Raw genomic sequence first — 6,620 nt, forward strand, 5'->3', positions numbered from 1 at the left:
CACGGCCAGACCTAGAGACTAGTCCTGGGTCTGCTACTGGCCATTGTGACACCTTAAGTCATTTCCCCTATTCCGAGACTCCGTTTCCCCGTCTGTAAGGTGGAAAGAATAGTATCTGTTTCATAGGATCACAGTGAGTATTAAATGAAATAATGCAATTAAAGAACTCAGCAGGCCGGGCGCGGTGGCTCACGCCTGTAATCCCAGCACTTTGGGAGGCCGAGGCGGGCGGATCACGAGGTCAAAAGATCGAGACCATCCTAGCGAACATGGTGAAACCCCGTCTCTACTAAAAATACAAAAATTAGCTAGGCGTGGTGGCGCGAGCCTGTAGTCCCAGCTACTCGGGAGGCTGAAGCAGGAGAATCGCTTGAACCCGGGAGGCAGAGGTTGCAGTGAGCCGAGATCGCGCCACTGCACTCCAGCCTGGGCGACAGCGAGACTCTATCTCAAAAAAAAAAAAAAAAAAAGAGAGAGCTAGGTGCTATTACCTACTGTTATCTCCAATTTGAAGATGAGGAAAACTGAGGCTGAAAGAGGTAAATTAACTTGCCCGAGATCAGGTAAAGTTAGGAGGTAACCAGGCTTTGAACACATCCTGTAGTGTTCTGGTAACACGTCAGTAGTTTCCTGGTTAGGGTGGGGAGGTTGAGGCGGGAGGTGCACACAAAGTAAATATGCTGTATCAATTAGCTTATGCTGTGTAACATATTACCCTAAAACTTTGATAGCTTTAAACAACAAACATTGATTAATTCTCGTGATCCTGTGGATTAGCTTTTCTGGGCCAGTTCAGCTTGGGCTGGAAAGTTTGGAATGGTCTCACTCTCGTCTGCTTGATGCTGGCCGTTAGCTGGGATGATAGGACCACATGTCTCCAGCAGACAAGCCTAGCTAAATTACATGGTGATAATTGCAGAGTTCCCAGGAGCAAGAGAGGGCAAGACTCAATTGCACAAGCACCTTTTTTTTTTTTTTTTTTTTTTTTTTGAGATGGAGTCTTGCTCTGTCACCCAGGCTGGAGTGCAGTGGCGTGATCTCAGCTCACTGCAACCTCCGCCTCCCAGGTTCAAGCGATTCTCCTGCCTCAGCCTTCCGAGTAGCTGGGATTATAGGCGCCTGCCACCATGCCTGGCTAATTTTTGTATTTTTATTAGAGACGGGGTTTCACCATGTTGGGCAGGCTGATCTTGAACTCCTGACCTCAGGTGATCCGCCCACCTCGGCCTCCCAAAGTGCTAGGATTACAGGCATGAGCCACCGCGCCCTGCCAGCACAAGCACTTTTTAAGTCTTACATCTATAATCTTTCTATAATGACCCACCAGCCAAATCCAAATTCTGGAGTGGAGAGCTAGACTGTAGACTTCACCTCCTGATTGGAAGAACTACAAAATACTGTGGCTCCTCCCCTCCCAATAGGTCTGTATTAGTTGTCTTTTGTTGTGTAACAAATTATTCCCAAACTTAATGGCTTAAAACTGTAGCAGGACAAGCTGCAGACAAAACCTGTCAGACACCGGGTTAAAGAAGGAAGAGACTTTACTCGGCCAGAAGCGTCGGCAGAGTTGCGTCTCAAGAACCAAGCTCTCCAAAGAAAAAGTTCCTGGCCCTTTTAAGGGCTTACAACTCTAAGGGGGTCCACGTGAAAGGGTTGTGATTGAGCAAGTGATTTATAGGTAACACATGTGGTTAGAGTGGGGGCGTTAATCTTTAACCTCAGGCCTGGTCAGTGGCATCAGTTGGTCTTGCCACTGACATTTCATTCCTGTTGTTTTTCAGCTTTTACTTCTTCCTTCTCTTCAGAGACAGTAAGAGAAATGGCCTCTCTCCTCAAAACAACAATTAACATTTATCATCTCACAGTTTCTGTGAGTTAGGAATTTGAGAGCGTCCTAGCTGGGTGATTCTGGCTTGGGGTCTCTCATGAGCCTGAAATCATATGAAGGCTTGGCCAGGGCTGGAGAAGCCCCGGCTGGCAAGTTTGTGCAGGCTGTTGGCAGGAGGCCCCTGTTCCTTACCACATGGACCTCTCAATAGTACTGTTTGAGTGTCCTCATGATACAGCAGCTGGTTTTTAGCAGAGCAGGTGATCTAAGGGCAAGGTGGAAACCACCAATGTCTTTTATGACCTGGCCACAGAAGCCCCGTATTGTCAATGTTGCAACATCCCATGGTTTCACAGGTCAGCCATACTCAGTGTGTGCGGGAACTTCGTAAGAGTGCAGATACCAGGAGGTAGAAATCATTAGAGGCCACCTTAGTGGCTGGCTACTGTGCTGCTATACATGTTAAGTGGCACTGAAAATGGCTTTATTCTATTGTATTTAATTAGTAGTTTGGCTGTGGATAGAATTCTTTCATAATTGTGAAGATATTGCTCTGGTTTTTTTTCTGACTTTGATAAATACAATTCTGACTCCTGATTCTTTGTATGGGTTTTCCCCCCACCCCCACCCCGTTTTCTGGAAGCTTTTAAGATCTCCTCTTGGTATTCTAGAATGTGATGATTTTTGTTGTGCTTTGGTCTCTTTTGTCATTCATTGTGCTGGATACCTGAGGGACCTTTTCAGTTTAGAACCCCTAGAACAAAGCGTGAGCACACAGGTTAGGACCTCTGCATGCGTGGACACAAGGCCCTGCCAGGCAAACAGATTTAGAGATATGGAGAAAACGGGGCAGGGCTGGGGTCCTGTTCTCTGCCTCCCACCGCCTTCTAGTACAGAACTCTGAGAGGCCCAAAAATGTGAATGTGGTCTTCCAGGTCATTGTGAAGGTTTATTTATTGACATAGCAGAATAGATTGTCTTTAATAGTTCATTAGGGTCATTTATAACTTTTTAAGTATGCATTCAGCTGTATTCTTGCCCCTGTCCTGCAAATATTAGGTTTGGCCTGCTAGGCAAATTGCTTAACCTCTCCAGGTCTCAGATTTTTTTCTTTTTTCTTTTTATTTATTTTTTTTCTAGGCCTCAGATTTGTCTTACATAAAATGGGAATAATAAGAGTACCTATGTTGTGGAGTGTTATGACAGTAATGTGAAATAACACATGAAAGTGTTTGGTATAACATCTGGTCCACAGGGAAACGCTGTTACTGTAGCCGCCCCCCTCCCCTGCCCCCAACTCTGTTTTGCTTTCTGTGGTTTCAGTTACATGCAGTCAACCACTGTCCAAAAATATTAAATGGAAATTTTCAGAAATAAACCATCTGCAAGTTTTAAATTGCATGCTGTCCTGAGTAGCGTGATGAAGTCTTGTGCTGTCCCGCTCTGTCCACCTGGGGAACCTGAATCGTCCCTTTGTCTAGTGCCTCCACGCTGTATACACTCCCTGTTCGTTAGTCACTTATTAAGTAAGTGCCCTGTTTGTTATCGGATCGACTGCCGTGGTATTGCAATGCTTGTGTTCAAGTCATCCTTATTTGACTTAATAATGGCCCCAAAGTGCAAGAGTGGTGATGCTAGCAATTTGGATATGCCAAAGAGAAGCCATAAAGTTCTTTCTTTAAATGAAAAAGGTAAAAGTTATCATAAGGAAAGAAAAAATAAAGTATGCTGAGGTCGCTAAGGTCTGTAGTAAGAACGAATCTTCTATCTTTGAAATTACGAAGAAGGAAAAAGAAATACCTGCTAGTTTTGCTGCCACACATGAAACTGCAAAAGTTATGACCACAGTGCCTGATAACTGTATTACATCATATTGCTATAGTTATTCTATTTTATTATTAGTTGTTAATCTCTTATCGTGCCTAATTTATAAATTAAATGTAATCATAAGTATGTATGTATAGAAAAAAACATAGTACTGTATATATAGGGTTCAGTACTATTCAGTCATCCCCTGAGGGTCTTGGAACATATCGCCCACAGATAAGGGGGGACTGTGGATAATCCCCAGTTTATGGTGGTTCGACTTATGACTTTGTGACTTTACAATGGTGCAAAAGTGATAAGAATTCAGCATGCTCCTCGACAAGTGGACGAGCATCTACTGTGCTTTCACAGCGGCTATCACTATTGCCAGCAGCAAGACTGTCAGCTCAGCACCCTCGTCTGGTTGGATGGGAAACTGCAGTTGCTAAGGGAGCTGGGTTTGGAAGGAACTGGCCATGGTTGCAGAGTGGTTTAGCTGTGATTTGGAAGTAATGCCTTGTGCCTCTGCTTACTGTCTCCTCTCTTGCACTCCTATGTTGCAGGAATCTCTGAGGACAAATGGGAATTCTCACTGATTTCTAGGACTACCCTGGGGCAGGTAAGAAAAGCATCCAAGATTTTCCCATTGCTCCATTTATAAACTTTTTTTTTTTTTTTTTGAGATAGGGTCTCACTCTGCCACCCAGGCTGGAGTGTAGTGGCAGTCTTGGCTCACTGCAACCTCTGCCTCCTGGGCTCAACCAGTCCTCCCACTTCAGCCTCCTGAGTAGCTGGGACTACAGGTGCATGCCACCATGCCCAGGTAATTTTTGTATTTTTTGTAGAGATGGGGTTTCATCATATTGCCTAGGCTGGTCTCGAAATCCTGGACTCAAGTGATCTGCTGGCCTCAGCCTCCCAAACTGCTGGGACTACAGGCCTGAGCGACCACCCCTGGCTGTAAACATTTTCTTAGCTCAAGGATTGCTGAATTTGTATCCATTTTCTTCTCTCCTATCTCAATTGGGTTGGGTGAAATGATACTGTTAACTGTTTTCTGTTACTTTCGAATGCTTCTTTGTGGCGAACTGAGGGCATAGTAATACTGTAGCAGCTAACAACCATATGGGTCCGAGGGCTTTACTAATGTTATTTTTTAGTCTTCCTAATTGCAGGTGTTTTATTATTAGCTGCATTTTATAGATGAGAAAACTGGGCACAGAGAGGCTGAGTTACTTGCTGAAGTTCATACAGGTGGTCAGTAGTAGAGCTAGGATTTGAACCTGGCGGTCAGCCTCTAGAGTTCATGTTATTTTTATTTATTTATTTTTTGAGACAAGGTCTTGCTCTGCCACCCAGACTGGAGTGCAGTGTCGTGATCTCAGCTCACTGCAGCCTTGACACCCCCGGGCTTAAGTGATCCTCCTGCCTCAGCCTCTTGAGTAGCTGGGACTACAGGCACACATCACCATGCCTGGCTAATTTTTGTATATTTTGTAGAGACGGAGTTTTGCCATGTTGCCGAGGCTGGTCTCAAACTCCTGGGATCAAAGGATGCGCCCATGTTAGCGTCCCAAAATGCTGGGATTATAGGTGTGAGCTGCCGAGTCCATGTTCTTAACCACACTAAACCTCCTCCAAATATTATTTAATATTTATGATTTACGATGTGCCAGAGCTTAGGCTCTTCTCCACCATGCTTCACTTACCAGCTGTTACCTTGGACAAGTCATTTTCCTCAGAGCTTAGGTTATAACAACAACTGTGTACTAAACGCCCACTCTGTGATTGGCGCCTGGCCTAATCCATCATCGCCATCAGCCCGGCTAACATGTCCTGGCTCTTTCTGTGTGCTAGGCACTGTTCTAAGCATTTTCACACTGCAAGGTTGATTTATTTTCCCTTTTTTTTTTTTTTTTGAGATGGAGTCTCGCTCTGTCCCCAGACTGGAGTGCAGTGGCACAATCTCAGCTCACTGCAACCTCCACCTCCTGGGTTCAGGTGATTCTTCTGCCTCAGCCTCCTGAGTAGCTGGGATTACAGGCGCACAGCACCATACCCGGCTAATTGTTGTGGTTTCTTTTTTTTTTTTTTTTTTTTTTTTTTTGAGACGGAGTCTCACCCTGTGGCCCAGGCTGGAGTGCAGTGGCGTGATCTCGGCTCACTGCAAGCTCCGCCTCCTGGGTTCACACCATTCTCCTGCCTCAGCCTCCCGAGTAGCTGGGACCACAGGCGCCCACCACCATGCCCGGGTAATTTTTTGTATTTTTAGTAGAGACGGGGTTTCACCATGTTAGCCAGGATGGTCTCGAAATCCTGACCTCGTGATATGCCCGCCTCGGCCTCCCAAAGTGCTGGGATTACAGGCGTGAGCTACCATGCCCGACCTTTTTTTTTTTTTTTTTTTTTTTGAGACGGAGTCTCACTCTGTCACCTAGGCTGGGGTGCAGTGGCATAATCTACCTCCCAGGTTCAAGCAATTCTCCTGCCTCATCCTCCTGAGTAGCTGGGATTACAGGCTTACACCACCATGCCTGGCTAATTTTTATATTTTTAATAAAGACAGGGTTTCACCATGATGGTCAGGCTGGTCTGGAACTCCTGACCTCGTGATCCGCCTTCCTTGGCCTCCCAAAGTGCTGGGATTACAGGCGTGAGCCACCATGCCCGGCCTTTTTTTCCTTTTTCTTTTTTGAGACAGGGTGTTGCTCTTTCACCCAGGCTGATGCACAGTGGGATGATCTTGGCTCACTGCAGCCTCAACATCCCCGAGTTCAAGCAATCCTCCCAGGGGCCTCCTGAGTAGCTGGAACTACAGGTTCATGCCACCATGCCCAACTAATATTTTATTTTATTTTGTTTTGTTTTTATTTTATTTTATTTCAAGACGGAGTTTCACTCTTGTTGCCCAGGCTGGAATGCAATGGCATGATCTTGGCTCACTGCAACCTCCACCTCCCAGGTTCAAGCTATTCTCCTGCTTCAG

This window comes from Symphalangus syndactylus, chromosome 22 (genome assembly GCF_028878055.3).
Source record: "Symphalangus syndactylus isolate Jambi chromosome 22, NHGRI_mSymSyn1-v2.1_pri, whole genome shotgun sequence".
Taxonomy (NCBI): domain Eukaryota; kingdom Metazoa; phylum Chordata; class Mammalia; order Primates; family Hylobatidae; genus Symphalangus; species Symphalangus syndactylus.